The sequence below is a fragment of the Sinohyriopsis cumingii genome, chromosome 7 (genome assembly GCF_028554795.1).
Source record: "Sinohyriopsis cumingii isolate HCF-2022 chromosome 7, ASM2855479v2, whole genome shotgun sequence".
Lineage (NCBI taxonomy): Eukaryota > Metazoa > Mollusca > Bivalvia > Unionida > Unionidae > Sinohyriopsis > Sinohyriopsis cumingii.
The window spans coordinates 128,797,358-128,815,120 of record NC_142967.1 but is presented as its reverse complement, the minus strand read 5'-3'; the positions used below and the strand labels follow the sequence as shown (position 1 = coordinate 128,815,120).

Sequence of the window (17,763 nt, the reverse complement as noted above, 5' to 3'; positions counted from 1 at the left end):
TGATTTGCCACAGTTTACTCATTTAAGATTTTCACTGCTGGCTTATGTTTCTATAAACCTTTTATCGATTATCAACCCATTTCCAAAGAATGCTGTCAGGGTCACCACCTACTCATTTTATATCAGCAAATAGATCGCTACAACGATGATCCCAAGGCCCTAGTGCCCTGGGGGCACTGGTGGGTAAAAAATGAGATGTTTGATTATTTAAGGTCTGCAGATTATAAACCTGTTCCCGGTGTAACAGGCAATAGTATACCCCCAGTCTGGAGTATACCTGGGGTTAAAGTGGCCTAGGCTAGATTATACCCGGGTATATTATGGCCTGGGCCAATTTATACCCCTGGGGTATATTATGGCCTAGAACAATTCATACCCCTCAGGCCAAATTATACCCCCATGATATCAATAGTGTTGAGTGATATACAGAAGAATTACTTAATTTTTCAACATTTTATTGAGGATTTGTCAAGTAAGTTAAGTGACATGTTTCAGTAGTACTTGTAGTCTGTCAAGGTATATACATACAAGATTATATATATATATATATATATATATATATATATATATATATATATATATATGCATACATACATACTCTTCATGTCCAGAGACAGTGTTAATCATGTGGTACACTATCGTGGTAGTGTCAATGCACAACAATTTGAGCTTTCTGTGGAAAACTTGAAGAAGGAATAAAGAATCATGATACAATATATACCTCACATTCTTCCAGTCCAATTGTATTGATTAACTATTATATTTCCAACACTCCCATCAATATGTTCTAGTTTTTAAATCACAATGGTATTCTTATTTCTTTAATCTGAAGCTAAAACATACCTCAATAAGCTCAGAAAAGGCGGTGATGATTGTTGTTTATATTTTCCTGCTACAAGTAAAGACCAGAATGAAAGTAAATATTAATTTAATATACGATTGGGGCATATTTGGGTATGGTCTGGCCCAGTCTATTTTACACCCCCGTGCATAGTTTAGCCTAGGACACTTTATCCCCCAGAGTATACTCTGGCCTGGGCCAAACTATACCCAGGTTTAATCTTGGCAGGGGTTAATTTGGCCTGCTACACCGGGTATTACAACAACTCACAGTTGTCAGGCTATCTGGGCACCATCAGTGTATGATCCCGTTGAGAGACATAAAACAGTTTATCGTAATGGCTCTGGTTGTTCTGGAAAAACCACACACATGTTAAAATTGTTTAGGGATTCAGATATGATAGTAATAACCACAACTCATCGACTTGCCATGGAGACAAAGCAGTGAGGTGTTAAGTCTCGTACTTTTCAGTTTCTTTCGATGGTGCAGTGATGCATGGTCACCCGAGCGCATAGGTGATAAATATATTCCTAGAATCATCATCTGGGATGAGATATGCACAGTATTCAATGTGAGATAATGCATGCTGTAATTCAAGAGATGACAACTGATGATTTCTGGAATTCATGGTGTTTAGCAATCTTGAAGTCATATCTAGGAAAATAGTTCATGATTCACTTCAACATAAATTATTCTCACTTCACAGAGAAAGATTTCTAGATCTACATCCTGACACCAGGCCGACCAGTCCTAACACTAACCATTTATTGCTGAGCGCCAAGTGAGGCAGCTGTTATTACCATATTTGTAAGTCTTTGGAACCACTCGGCCAGGGTTTGAACCAGCGATCTCCCACATGTATCTGCTTGCAACATTGACATCAGTCAACATGTATTTGTAAGTGTGTGTGCCCACATGAGGGCAGAATGTCTACCAATTGTAATAGTATCATGGGGCAAGAACAAAATATCTGCCTGGTGAACTTCATTTGGCATGCTTACATCAAACCATCCATAATGAATTGTTTTAAGTGGTGGTAGATAAATTTGCAATAAATCTGTCAGGCCAACCAATCTGTGGCAAACAGCACATGTGACACCTGCTGCATCAGTGAGTTTACTAATCACTGCTCTGACCCTCCAGTATCATCTTGGGCTATAATAAATCGATTCCATATTATAATTATCTGCAATTAATTGCCCGCTCCTACCGCTAACTTACCACTCACAGCCCATCTTATGAACCAATTGGGAAATGATTCTCTGAGAGATTTATTTTTTACAGACTTCAATGTGGGAATCGACTTGACATCCATGACATGTCATTGTTGTGAATGTTGATTTTTATGATGTCATGAGTATATCATGCTAGAGCAATTATATTTACTGGATGCTCTCCTTGTTTCAGTTGATTTTTTTAGTCGAGTCGTATAATAATTATAATGAGGACTTTGTAAAGCACCTAATCTTTAGAAGCCCTAAGCGCTTTACAACATTAGACATCTATAAGATAAAAAAAAACAACATATAATGATATGATTACAAAAATAAACACCATGAAATTAGAAATTAGAAAACATTAAACAACATGCTGAGAATATTTAAGGTAGGAAACATTATTCAGTCTTTTAAGTTTGTTCTTACAGTTGAAATAAGTGAGTTTTGAGAGCCCTCTTGAATGTGATTACTGTCTCCTTGTGTCTAAGTTCAGTGGGCAATTCATTCCACATTGCTGGGCCTTGGTATGCAAAAGAATGCTGTCCATACGACTTTGTTTTCATAGTGGGAATAATGAGTATACGATTGTCAGAAGAGGAGCATAAGTATCTTGCTGGTGTACACATGGGTGAGGTCAGATAGGTAGATAGGTATGTTGGACTAGAGTCCGACAGTGAAATGTAGCACAGAGAACAAATTTTGTGTTTGATTCTGGATCGAATGGATAGCCAGTGTAGGGTACAGAGCAGCGGGGATGTGTGCTCTGATCGTGGTACTCTAAGTATGATCCGAGCAGCTGTGTTTTGAACTTTTTGAATTCATGTCAAGTATATCATGTCACAATAATTATAGCCCGTAAAATGCTTCTCACCAGGAAACTCAGACTATGGAGTTCCTGGCAATTTCCTGAGTGCAGCAGCAATATCACCACCAGATGCTGCTTACATTGGCAACACAAATTTGTATTTTTTGTACCACATTTCACGCACTTGCCTGCAAGTGCATGTCAACAATTCTTTGTCATCATTGTTGTTAGAACACTGGTATAGGTGAAACCTTTGCATCGCACACAATAAAAATTCATATAACTTAACATATTGGTACTAATATGAATGTTATTGACTTTTCTGCAACAAAAGAGCAAGAACAAGTCAAGCAGCATCTCACATTGGCAAACTCCATTCGAGGAATCATCATTTGTTTGTCTGGGTCTGGTAAAATCCAGTTGTTAATTAACCTGATAATGAGATGGCTCAAGTGGAATAAACTTTATTTAGTGGCACCATCTGTGGATGATAAGTGATGTTATAGTGTTCTTAGGGAATTCAATGAAAATGCAAAGTTGCTGGACACGGACGGCAATGACATTATCATGGACATCAATGTTGCTCCATCAGTTGAAGATCTTGATGGCAACATTAACAATCTAGTAGTGTACGATGATGTTATGCTTGACCGACAGACAAATCCAGCCCAAAAATTTTCATGAGGCAGGCACAAAAACACTGATGTAATTTACATCCCACAACAATATATCCAGATTCCCAAAGTCATCACAGATAACTGTAATCATTTTTTTGGTCTAAATGGCACTGATACCTACACACTGTGATATATTCATCAGACTTGGTTTTTCTGATGACATGGATATGATTAGATTTAAAAACTTCTTTGCACATGCACAAAGGGAGCCACACGGGTGTATTATAATCAATCTACATGATCCTCAGTCACGATATCACATTGGTCTCAATACAATTTTTGGTTGAGAGACCTGTTACCTGCAGCTACTGCTTTTTGCTCATGGTCCAGTACCTGGCTGCAAACAGTGGTGCAGACAATCAACGACCATCTACCACCAGTCATTCTCTGATCATCTACAGCAGCAGGGAGAGACAGCATGTGGGTTTACAAGCCACCGGATGCATTAGAAGCCTCAGTTTATCATTCTAGACCTTGTATGTCCGGTCGGGTTCTCTAATTTGTAGACCATATTGGTCTGTCCAGCCTCCCTGCTGCTACATGTAAAAATCCAAAACAATTAGAAAATAAACCTCATGAAGATTTACTGCTGCCCAGTACATATTACCATCTGGATCAATTGTCACATTTCCTACATCCACGTGATATTTAAGTTTTAACAGACCCTGTACTGACCATGATATTGTATCACAAATATCCAAAATGAACAATTATAATTGCATTTCATTCACAATATATTCTTGACATATCTGAAAATAACCAGCAATGCAGAGTTTGGTTTCACCTTGTTATTGAGTAACACTTTATCTGAATATAATAGCACTGACCTGCATGGTGGATGATGTTTTCCTTACTCCTAAATTTGCATTACTGTATATATCATCACACTGAATTTAAATAACATTATCTGCATCACCTCATTAACAAAATATGAAATTTATGAATGCATTACCTTTTTTGTCATGATAGATCTAAAATTTATGTTATGTTGCAAAGTGCTTTCTAAATGACAATAGTTGTAATCAACTTTACAACTCTGTGCCAAGGTATTAGCTGAAGTGGATAGGTTACCTCCCTTACACCATCTGTCTGTAATACTGTACCACCAAAAGAGTAGATGCGTTTTGCATATTTTAAATTACAATCAGGAACTGTGTAAATAGCCCTGTTCCAGAGCAAATGCTCTTTTGTGCAACAGCTGTTAACTGTATTTTGGATGAAATTTTTAGTAACAGTATTCATCTAAGAAATACTTTGGTTTAAATTAGTAATCAACTTCAAGAAAAAAAGTATATGTTAATAAGCACAATTCATGCAAAATAAGAAATGAATGCTAATACTTTTTTGTAAGACTGAATAACTTTGAATTTCTATTTTAAACTCAATTGTTCAGTCCTTGTCAGGCAAATCTATGGTGCTAGTCAGCCATAGAAACTTGTGTTAAACCAAAACTTCTTCTGCACCAGCATCTGCATCTGGGTGTAGGAGAGGATTTGCAACAAGATTTTACTTTTCTTCAAAAAGTCTTTGATATTGTATTTTTTTGAGATTTATCTCTACAGTTTATCACCTGTTAAGCCCTGGTTCAAAATAAAGGGGTCTCTTATTAAAAAATAACCACTGATTTTTTTCTTCACTTAGGGGCCTCGAGTGGCCGAGTGGTCTACAGCGCTCTCTGTTACAGATCACTGCCATCTCACCTCTGTCTGCCTGGGTTCAAGTCTTTGATTCAGCCAATGTTGGTATGTGAGAAAGCTTGCCAGTAGCTTCTCGTGGGTCAGTGGTTCTTTCCGGGGTTTTCCCCCGAGTTCTTCCTCTACCATTAATACTGGCCGCCATGTATAGCCTATCATGTGCTGAAAAATGGCATTAAACCCTACAACAACAACAAAAAATCCTCTTCACTTTCACCATTTCTGACACTGTAATATGGCTATAGTTTATGATCTGGGTTTCAAAGTGTGACCAAAATATCTGTGTCAGAATTATAGTCCGCATTGCTTATATTATTTTTTGTATCACAGATTATTAATATCACTGAACAGTCTGACCAGAAGTGCTTCTGGACGTTGGCTAGATTCAAATATTTATCATGACAAATATTTACTTTTGCCTTGAGATTCATATTTAATTTGTTACTGAAAAAATGGCATGTTGACTCTTGGCATATGGCTATGTTATTTGGCATTTAGCAGCATGTTGCTCAAAAATACGCTTTGTGACTGGAAAATTAAATGATGGTTACCAAGTTGAAGTTTTATGGTAATTTCATTGAACCTTTAGTGCTCTTAAACATCACACTAGATGATACAAAGGCCACATGACTTTAGAGAGGTCACACAACACAAGATGAGACACAGGGAGTGTGGGTGGACATATGATCCCTAAGGGTACTATAGGCTGGTATATATTGTTAAATTTTCCAATTTCACTTAACTTTTTGTACCCTAAGGGATTCCACAAGACATTTAGAGTGTATCCTGTGAGAGAAGTATGGTATGAAAAAGAGGCAGTGCACTCTGCATCATAAATCATGAAAATGTACCATGCAAATTCAACTGAAGATGATAAATGCATGTAATAAAATTAATGACACCAGGTTGGAGCTGATTCAAACAGCTTACACTGAATGACAAGTCTGATGAGATAGGTTTCTGATCATATTTCAGGAAGACAGAGTCTTCACTCCAACAGCTGTTTTCATGTAGTATCCAGAGGTACATTGTCTGAAAAAATAGCACTAATGTATGACATTCATGTACAATGAAGTGAAAAATCTTAGTATATTGATGGTAGCAGCTTGCATGGTAGATTGTAGCCATCTTTTAATATTTCACTGCCCCAAAAGGATCCTGGAAACTAAGAACAGATTGGTTTCATTATTCTTAATGCTGTTTGTCCTATTAAAATAACAATCAGAGTGACTGTACAAAGACATCTGGCACAAGCGCTAAGCAAATTTCACCCAAAAGATTACCTGCACACAACTGCTAAAGGTCATCTATTATAAAGATAAGTCTGTTCTTACAGACATGTAAATTCCTAGGATGCATGAAAGTAAGGGTTTGTTCTCTTTGCTAGTAATGCTGAAAGAAACATTATTGTGTATGAGGGTAATTTCATGGAATGTTTACAAACCAGTGAACACTCATCTCCTGAAACAAGCAATGGTGTTGTGAATAACTGGAACCATCTGATCCAAACTAGATGTGCTAATAGCTGACATGGCTGTATTGATGAGCCAATGGCTTTTTCCATTATGAATGAGAACAGGTAAGGATTCCAAAATGAAATGTACAAATGAGCAAAATGGATAGAACTGGTTTGGGTCATAAAAGCAGAGCAATCTGTGGAGATGTGTTCAATATCTTAACTGTGCTGTCTCCTAATGCAGCATAAACTAAGTTTGTTTTCTATAGTCTGCCTGATAACAGAAATACTTCCCAGTAGAGCTGTTTCAATGGGTGCAGTAAGAAGAAGAAAATGCAGCAGTGCACATAAATGTTTCTCTGTGGAAGAAGCAGAATCTCATATGTTCTGGACAGTATATGTGACTGATCTAACACAAAAGAAAATAGTTTGGATTCCATGGCTGAGCACTAATGGTTTGGCTCCTGATTATCTTAAATGTAATTTTAAATTTGTTGAAAATGTACATATGTATGAACTCAGATCATCTCAAATAACAAGTTATATTTACCTAAACCAAATTTAGAGTTTTATAAGAATAGTTTTGCTTTTCTGTAGCCAAACTATGGAATTCCATATGTAAAGTCAACAAACTCATGCCAAGCTTTCAAAAAGCTTCTTAATCAACATCTGCATAAACAACCATTTGTATGATTTTGTTAATTAAGTACTACTGTTTTCTACAGCATTGTTATCACGTACTCATGTACTCACCTTGATGCTAATGTACATATTTTATTGTAGCAAAAGATCAATTGTCTAGTTTTAATACCATTTGTTGTCTAAAGACACATAATCTTGTAAAACGTATGCATTATATATGTATACACTTATATCAATGTCACTGTAGAAAGCCTCATGGAAGATTGGTCAGTTGACCAAATGAGCTTAATCTTTAAATAAAGTTGTTATTATTATTACATGCATTATTATTATTATTATTAAGATTGATGCTACCATCACCACCTCCCTTCCCTCTGTTCTAATTTATATAGATCTCTAAGAAAGACATTGACAATTACTCCAAGATACAGCAAAGGCATGAACAAGTCAAGTTCTGGTTGGTAATTGAACTAAAGGCAGCTAAGTATTCAGCAAATTATGTTCAATTTCTTGGAACTTTTTAGGCCTCAACCTGCATTCAGAATCATGGTTTAATTAGAGCAACAAAACATTGCCCTCCATTTTCTATGTGTCAGGCAGATGACAAGGACTGAGCCATATACATGTAACTGTTGCTCGCCACCATTCCAAAATATAAAAAAGTCCAGATCGTCAAGTTCTGAACCTAAGGCAACCCCCATGTTACTAAGGTATTACAGGGCAAAACTACTGTTCATAAGTAGTCTTACTTGTTAAATAAATATAAGGTTTGTACATAAACTGTTTGTGAGAAAATACGTCACCCGACAAAGTATCACACTAGGACACCTCTTGAGGCCAGCTATTTTCTTTATTTGTCAGAAAATGGACCTTGATGCAAGGATGATGGTATTGATTGGGCTCCCCTGAAATATTTGCATTTGGATACCAGGAGACCAATTATGGTCTGAAATTTTTAACCCAATTTTGAGATTTAATTCAGCGCTGTTAAATATTTACATTACTTTGGCTGGAGTTGATAGAACTGAGACAACTCTGCAACAAAATGTATTGAGGACCCTCCAGCAGGATCTTTTACAATGCTACCCATAAAGAAGGCCTTCTGATCTGTCCCCCAGTGGTGCCTGAGATGTACTTTCAGCACTGATAAATACCTGCATTTCTTTGGCTGTATGAACTGTGCCTGACAAAGGTATAATCTCAAAGTTGACAGAATTCTGACAATTCCATTAAAAATGCATTTAGGGACATACAGCATGTTCATTTGCAAATGCCTGCTACCAAGAGGCCTTCTAATTCAGGCCCCAAGTACTGCCTCAGTGAGTGAGTGATCATTCTTGTTTGGGGATGGGGGCATCCCGTCATTTCATCAACTTGGGATGTTTGAGATGATACAGCCAACATTAAGCTTTGAAGTGATGTTACATAGAGAGCTTTTTTAGTAACAACACTGGGATGATTTTTCAAACAAGAAATCATCTTTATGATATTATTTGAAATAAATTCACAGGAAGCATTCAAATGCTTGCAATGTCCACCATTTTAATACTGGCAGTTTCTAGTTTCATTATTGTTTACAATTTCTTTACCTCCTGTTGTTTCAACCTGAAATTGGCATATTCCCTACATATGGTCTTAGGGAAAATGTCCTGCAAATATGCAACTCCAAGAACAACTTGATTTTGTATAAATTCCAGATACTTCTGAAGTTTTTTTTGTCATAAAATAATGTGTGTTTGTGAACCCAATGTTGTACTCCTTCCACTGGTTACACTTTTAATACAGCTATGTGCTGGGAAGAGTTACAGTCCTTACTATCACAGTTGACCTTTAAGAAAAAGAACACAATTCAAGGGTTCTATATAAATATTCCCACACATTTTGCCACTATTCACATAAAGTCAATGCCAAAGTATTTAAAAAGCAGGCAAAGGTGAGAGTATATTTTTGTTTCATGCATTTATTTCCACCTGACATGCTGTGACAAACTGGCAATGTCTACTGTACATATGCCAAACAGAAAGTTCACGTTTCAACTATGAAAACATGTGGATGTAATGTCAGCTTTCACATATGAAAGCAGAGAAAGAAGCAGGTGTAATGCAGTTGCCATTTTAAGAATTGTTAATCATGGTCATGTTGCCATTTCTAGAGATCAGCTGGATGCTGGCACAACTGTTCAATTGCATCACACAGGTTATTTCTCTGTTTCATAAGTGACCATGTTAATGTTTCATGACTTGTGACAGCACTCAATGCAAAATGGGGCAAAACTAGCCCGCAAATTAAAACAATTGCTCTACAGCCCCTAACATGATCTGCAAAGACATGCACCTTTAGGGTCATAAGCTCTTATAAAATTACCCTATTTGGGGTCATGAGCTGGAAAAACCATGCCCAACTTCAGGGTGATGATGAATCGTATTAACACTAGACATAACGGTACTAAATAGCTGCAAAGAAGAATGAAATTAGCCCAGCTAATTGAAATGACTGCTCACATGAGATATAGCTGCTGTTTCCACAAGAATGAAATCCTTTTGTTTGTCTGTGATGATCTGCCTTTAAAAAATGGCAGTGTTACTGATCCAAGAACTGAAGCTTTGGAAGGAGTCACTGCACATATAGTGATCAAATAAAGGAAAGAGTGCTAAATCAGGAGTCTTGAAATGCAAGAAGACACCCTGAATCTAAATGAAAAGCTTCAAAAACTTTATTAGTAGCTAAAAGCTGACCATTACTTTGGATTTGTGTAACAACCAGTCACATGGCATCTGCATCATCCTGTGGGGGTCACAGACCTGCCCACCCTAACATGACCTTCTCAGTAAGTAAGTCAATTGTTTTTCCAACAGTTTTATCAGTTTTCAGTAAGGTTTTATTTACTGCTATTGCCAAGCTGGAAAACATTCATTTAAAAGTACAGAAGAGTGATTCAAGACTGAGCAGAGATTGTAAACATTGTGTTCATCTAGACCTAAAAAATTTGTAAAGTTAATTTGAACCTTAATTACTACCAGTACAGTTTCACAACTGCAGTTCCAAAAGTTACAAAGTTCAATGGCATCTTGCTATCTTTCAACCTGACGAAATCCTTTTACAAAATTACATTTCTTGTGAACCACGGTGACAGCAATCATCTTTCCACCCATATGCCATACTCAAATCAACGCACTGTTGTCCTTATTGCTTTTTCCAATAAAAATCTGAATATTCCCTTTTATTCTTCTGTTAAGACTTTTTGAGAGGTTTATTGTCTCTTTTGTTCTGAAGCAGTCTCAGTTCATGGGTCAGTGATGCAAGCAGACATAAGCAAGTTAAGAGACTCATCTACTTGTGTGGGAAAGCAAATATCACTGCCATGCACACCAAACTCCCAGAATTCTCCTCTACTTTCATATCTGACCATGATGTAACCACACCTATAAACAATCTTTTGGCTGCAATTTAAACAAAAATGATTTGTACAGGTCACTACTACCTATGTCCCTTTGAAGACAACATCTTGTACATTCAGCCAACCTTCAGGTACACATACACTCCAGGAGGATGAGAAGGGCACATCAGAAAGCAAGAAATGCCAACCATACAAAGACATGGGATAGCATACACAAAAAACACTCAAACAGTCTGGCAAAATGCTTACAATGAGTATTCCAAGAGATATGGTCAGTGACACAAGCACCAGCAAGAAATTATAATCTAATGGTTCCAAAGTTTCCCCTCAGAAGAAGGATGGCACAATCCATTCCAGTGCATCTGACAAGTCAGAAATCCTGAACACCCAGTTATCAGACTTTACTAATGAAGACACAACACACATGCCTTGTCTCAGTACTAGCAACACTCCGACTGCCCCTAACCATCCAGATTCATAAGAAAGGGGTACACAAACTCCTCCTAGACCTTAACCTACATAAAGCAACTGGTCCTGACAAGATTTCTTCCTTCAATATCTTCAGCCCTAACTTTCCTATTCCAAGCTGGGCCAGACACCAAGAAGACAGGAATGGAGCATTCAATGCTCCATTGTTCAAAAAAAGGTAACAGAAGTAAAGCCTACAATTACAGGCCCATTTCCCTGACATCAATTTGTTGCAAAGTCATGGAGCACATCATCCATAGCACCAGATGAAGTTCTCTGAAAGCAAAATCATTCTATCTGAGAGAGAACATGGCTATAGAAAGAAGAGATCAGATGAGAGTCAACTTCTAATCACACTCCAGGATCAAGCAGTTGGTCTAAACATCAAACAACAGATATATGAAATCCTGCTCAACTTCAGCAAAAATTTTGATAAAGTCCTTCAGTAGTGCCTTGCAGCCAAGCTTCATCCCTGTGAGGCAAGACCCTTGAGTAGATAATAAGCTTTTTGACTGGAAGAAATCAACAGACTCAGCTTGATGGTCAGACATCTTCATCAGCGACCATTACTTCAGGCATTTCACAACGAACGGTCATAGGTACCCTGCTGTTCTTGATCTACATCACTGATTTGCCATTAAGAATTGACTCCCAAATTAGCCTTTTTGACAACAACAGCTTGCTGTACATAGTTATCAACTCAGACCAGAATGCAGAACTATTACAAGATTACTTAAGACCACCTACAACAATGGGGAAGGGACACTAATGGAGTTCAATTCTGAGAAGTGTAACATCATCTGAATTACCACCGACAGATCATCCCAGCCACATATTCAATCCATGGTCAAGAAGTGACAATGACATCCAGGGCCAAACATTTGGGAGTCACCTGTGATGATAGTAAGACCTTATAACAGAACAGCAACACTGACTCTGTTACAAACAAGGCTAACAACATCACAGCGTTCCTTCAAAGAAACCTGTCCACATGCCCTGAACAAGTAAAATCAATGAGCTGCAAGTCTTTAGTATGTCTCTAGTTGATTTATGTGTCGACTGTTTGTGACCCATCTACCAAAACAAACATTGCCAAACTTGAAACAGTACAACATAGGGTAGCATGGTTCACTGTTGGTGATTATCAGTGAACTAGCAGTGTGACCATCATGCTCCAACATTTGGGATGGGAAAAGCTTCAAGTCTGATGATAACTGGATTGTACACCAACTAGTTGACATCCCAAAAGCACCATACCTCCACCAAACAGGAGCTTACACTAGAGGACATTCACACAGATTTCTCATCCCCTTAACCAGAGTCAATGCAAACAAGGACTCCTTCTTCCCATCAGGAATTCATGAACTCCCTATCACCTAAACCTAGTCACTGCCAAATCTATAAATGCTTTCAGATCAGGGGTTGGCGTGGGGATTTAGCTCCCAACAAGGGAAGTTTTTAACCTGTTTTTAGCTGCACTCGGACCTCTCACCACATGTACATAGTTCACATCATGTGTGAATATGTTCCTGAGGAGCCAAGCACATTATTGGAAGAGGAGAAGAAGAAAATGTATCACTTGATGTCTGTCATTTTTAAATCAAATAAGAAAACAGCTTAATCATGCAGATGTTTTGCATCATAAAATACATGCAGTTTACAGCATTTGAGGTACTTCTGTAAAGTTGGTCTGGTTCCCTGACCAATTCCACTAAATCTAGTATGAAACCGGGCATATCTAAATCAAGCAAAGACAAGCCAGTGTCTGTGTTTTACTGCAAATAATCTTTATTTCCATAATTTGTGCTTTTATTCAATAAGTCTGTATTTTATAGGTCTTTTCTAAAATACATAAATCAAAATCATAAGGGGTGGCAGGTCTGGGGTACCTTAAAGGTTCAATGAAGTACCTATTTTTCAGGACTGAAATTATTTTCTAACTCTAATGAATGGAGTCATGTGTGGTCTGCATGCCTATGCAATTCATAAATTATTTTTATTTTATAATATATTAACCTCAAGTCCAATCCCTGCAACTTTAGGTCACAAACATTTAAACTTAATAAAACTGAAAAACAAGGATATACAAAATTTCTGTCAATTTAAATATTTCATGCAAACATATCTTTTGGACAATCTTGAAATGTGTTTCACAATCTTTGGTGTTCTGTTATATCTGCAAGCAATGGATGATTAGTTTTCACACATTCTTCTTAATGGTCAACATAGTAAGATTGGTTCTTCACAAAATCACAATATCTGCAAGACATTTTTGATGATGTTGAGAATATTGTAGAACAAAGATCCCATTGGTGTCTCACATTACATCATTATCTGAGCCCCAGAAAGTTAATTTTTTATATAGCACCTATGAGGGACTATTTTATATAGCACCTATGAGGGACTAGTTCCTTTCATACAAAATCAATCTGGCAGGTCAAAATTAATCAACATGAGTGTGCATCAATGGCCAGGCTTTCTTTAAAATTTAGGAGTATTAGATTGGGCTGCCTGATGATCCTTGATAGTAGAAACTGAGCAATGTTTCATCAAAAAGGAAGAGAAAAACTTCAGCTATTGCACTCAGCAAGGGACAGATTGGATTGACACATTTTCTATTACAATAATCCAAAAGATTCTCCATTTGTCATCATATATCTAAGACAAACGTCATCCCCTGGATTGAACAATGCACTTGGCAACTTTGTTTGAAAACTTGTCTTTGCAGAACGATCATTGGAGATCAGCCAAGCAAGAAGGTGGAAAATATATGCGCTGTTGTGAAGGAGAGAGCCACTTGTGCTGTAACAGGATGTCCTTTCTCTGGGGTAATGTCCTTGGATGGTCTACCAGCAGATCAAGAAGACCACTGAACAGCTCCAACTGAGGCCACAGAGGGGCTAGCAAAATGAGTTCACCAGTGGAGTTTCTGACCTTGTGTACAACCTGTTAAAATCATACTGAAGGGGGGGAAGAAGGGAGGGATCCCACTACAGGCTGAAAGCATCCACTGCCCAGGCCCTCTGGTCAGAGATTGTTAAAACATAAAATGGAAGCTTGTTGTTTAACTTTATATCACTCAAGTCCACCTAGGGAATCTCCCACAAGTTATAACAATGAATTCATTATGAATTCATGCAGAGACCATTCTATGATAACTATTTTCCCTATCCTTGACAGACTGTTCCCCAAAATATTATTTGTGCTGGAATTTAGCAAGTTCAGAGGATAATCCTTTCTGAGGTTGCCCAGCAAAGAGGGTTCCAAACCTCCAAGCAGGTGCATGTGTGCTGCCTTGTTTCATGAGGTACGGTATGCTATCACCATGTTGTCAGACGAGATCATTATGCAGCAACATTTTAAAGCCCCAATATCACCATCTTTCATAAATTGCATCATTCTTCCAATCTAACTAAAGTATGGAAAGAAGGAAATGATTTGTTAAAAAAAACTATCTGACATAAACCATTCTTTAAAATAATCAAGAAGTTAGGTTTAAATAATCTTCAAATATTCAGTTTAGAATCAAAAAGTGTCACCCCTTAATTCAGCCACTGAAGTTGCCCATAATTCTCTTATTTTTCAGGAGTGCTCCATAAGTAATGATGTGATACATTTAACATTTTTCATTAGTGTTGTTGTTGTAGGGTTTAATGCCATTTTTCAGCACAAGATAGGCTATACACGGCGGCCAGTACAATTGGTGGAGGAAGAACCCTGGAAAACCGCGGGAAGAACCACCGACCCACGAGAAGCTACTGGCAAGCTTTCTCATGTACCCACATTAGCTGAACCTGAGACTCGAAGTCACGCAGACAGAGGTGAGATGGCAGTGATCTGTAACGGTGAGTGCTTTAGACCACTTGGCCACTCGGGGCCCCTTTTCGTTAGTGACTAATCTAATAACAACAACAATCACACATGGTGGATAAATTGATTCAAGAGGGAATGATGAGAAGCAGGCCCACTTTTTAAGCGGATCTGAGAAGAAAAAGCATGCATTAGCTAAAAAAAAGATTTGAGTGAATATTTTTGATCAGCTGGTGTGCTGGAAAAATATTACACAAGAAGCTGGCCTGGAGACAAGCCCAGCTGTTGTGGATTTCCATATTAATTGGAAAACATATGACATGGACTTGTAAAAAATAATGTTAAGTCAGTTTTGCTTTTGATGAAAAGATACTCATAAATTCTGTGTCATGTACTGCATCATATCAAATGCAAAAATGAGAATAAGGATCACTACCATATCAGATATAATGTATTGTTGGCTTCTATGTTTACAATGGTAACGTCATCAAATTTTGTGTTCCAGTGAGTGAAATCGGTTGATCCATGAATGTCACCGATCAACATTGGATTAATTCATAAACATGTAAAATGGCCAGGTTTCTCAGTTCCAAGGAAAATTTGCTCATAATGTGATGAAATGTCGATATTATCTGGTTTTAATGGAAGCCAACAATGTTTAAGACCAATATATTTCAAGACTCAGTATTATTTAGTAAATTTGGTGTATATATGACTTTTTGTATGTAATGGCAGCATTGGGAATTTAATTTGTCAACTCACACCTAAAAACAAAGGGCTAGGAACATTTCCCTCATTTCCAAATTGTTGATGTGAAGGATAGATACTTCCCTGTACCACAAACATTAATTGATCTTTGGCTGAAGGAAATGGATAATGGACATATGACTGGGATTGTTTTCCTTGACTTCAATAAAGCCGTTGATCTTGTTAATCATGAAATTCTGCTGCAAAAGTTGAACTGTTACAGGTTTGACAATCCTTCTTTAAACTGGTTTAGATCATACCTAAACCAAAGGTCTCAACAAGTAAGCATTGGCAATATTAGCTCTCAAACTTGCACTATTTATTCAGGAGTCCCTCAAGGCTCAGTTTTGGGCCCTCTCCTCTTTCTTATCTATATCAATGATCTACCATTAAATAATGAATCCACAAATACAGACTTGTTTGCAGATGATGCAACCTTGTATACATCTAGTTCTGATACTGAAGTTATCCAAATGAGATTAAACTCAGACCTTATTAGAGTCCAAAACTGGGCACAACAAAATAGGATGGTACTTAATGAAGGTAAAACAAAATATATGATTTGGGGGACATCACAAAAGCTACACAAGTCAGGGAACACAAAACTATCTCTTGCAATAAATAATCAACCATTAGAAAATGTCAAACATGAAAGGCTTGTAGGTGTGTCTGTAGATAATAATTTATTATGGAAAGACCATATTGATAAGCTTTGTAAAACACTGTCATCCAAAATTGCCCTTCTCAGCAGAATCAAGAAATATTTACCTATGGAAACTCGCAATCTATACTACAAGTCATATATTCTTCCAACAATGGATTATTGTTCTAATGTATGGGGAAACTATGCTAAATCTGAGCTTGACAGGATTTATAAACTTCAGAAATGAGCAGCACATGCAATTTTAGATGCATCTGTTGATCATCCCTCAAAAGCATTATTTACAGAACTCAAATGGTTCACAATATATGACAGCATTGATTTTCACAAGGCAGTTCTTTTATATAAATGTCTACATGGAACTGCACCAGAGTATCTTCAGGATTTATTCAGGCCTTTTTCAACACAATACCAGTTGAGATCAATATTACATGGAAACCTTCTAATACCAAAACAAAGAACAGAGCAATTTAAAAAGAGTTTTCAATACTCTGGTACAGTTCTGTGGAATAAGCTTCCACTACATGTAAAATCTGCTGAAAATATTTGAGTATTTAAGAAAAGATATCATGAGCATGTATATTGTGTTTCTAATAGATAATGGAATTTAGTATTTTAATATTAAACATGTTAAAATAAACACTAATTATTGCTATCTTCATATAATGTGCATTATTATACTCTCCTTAAGAGGGCATCAAGGGAGAATAGTCCTTGACTAATGAGTCACCCTCTATAAATAGAGCATTATTATTATTATTATTATTATTATGTACCTTTAGCACCCTTTTGACCTTTTAGCACCTTTTTGACCCTTTAGCACCTTTTTTGACCCTTTAGCACCCTTTTTGACCCTTATTAAACACTCAAGAATCTGGTCCTTTTGACTTAAGGTCAGCACCACACCCTGAATCTAATATGTCTGCAAACAGATATGAGGTGCAGGGACATGCATGGGTACTCCAATTAGAAACAAGTCATGATTTGTCCACCAAATCAGATGATGGCAGAAATCATACCCTAGAGAAATCTGAGCATTCAGAAGATCCCCATGTGATTTCCAGACTACCAAAAGGAGAAACTGGAGAGGACGAAAGTTCAGTCTGTTTACTAGGTGAACCAGGTTCAATGCGAAAAGTCCAGAGTCTCCAGCAGAGAAAGAGAAAGATGAGCTGACAATGTGGTCTTGGCTCTCAGAGCCTCCAACAGGGACATGATCTTGTCTATTCTGTCCTCAGAGATTTGGACTAATCTTCTCTTTTGTGAGAAAATTCATCCCAATGTAGACAAAATCTTGACATGAAGTAAGCTCCAATTTCTCTTGGCTGGGTAAAAGACTCAGCCCGGT

At 37.3% G+C, this 17,763-nt stretch overlaps 1 protein-coding gene across 1 annotated transcript in view; it reads right to left on the bottom strand.

Moving 5' to 3' along the window:
* LOC149796100 (uncharacterized) overlaps positions 1 to 17,763 on the bottom strand; it is a 206,159-nt gene that overhangs the window by 21,783 nt on the left and 166,613 nt on the right. The window lies entirely within an intron of this gene.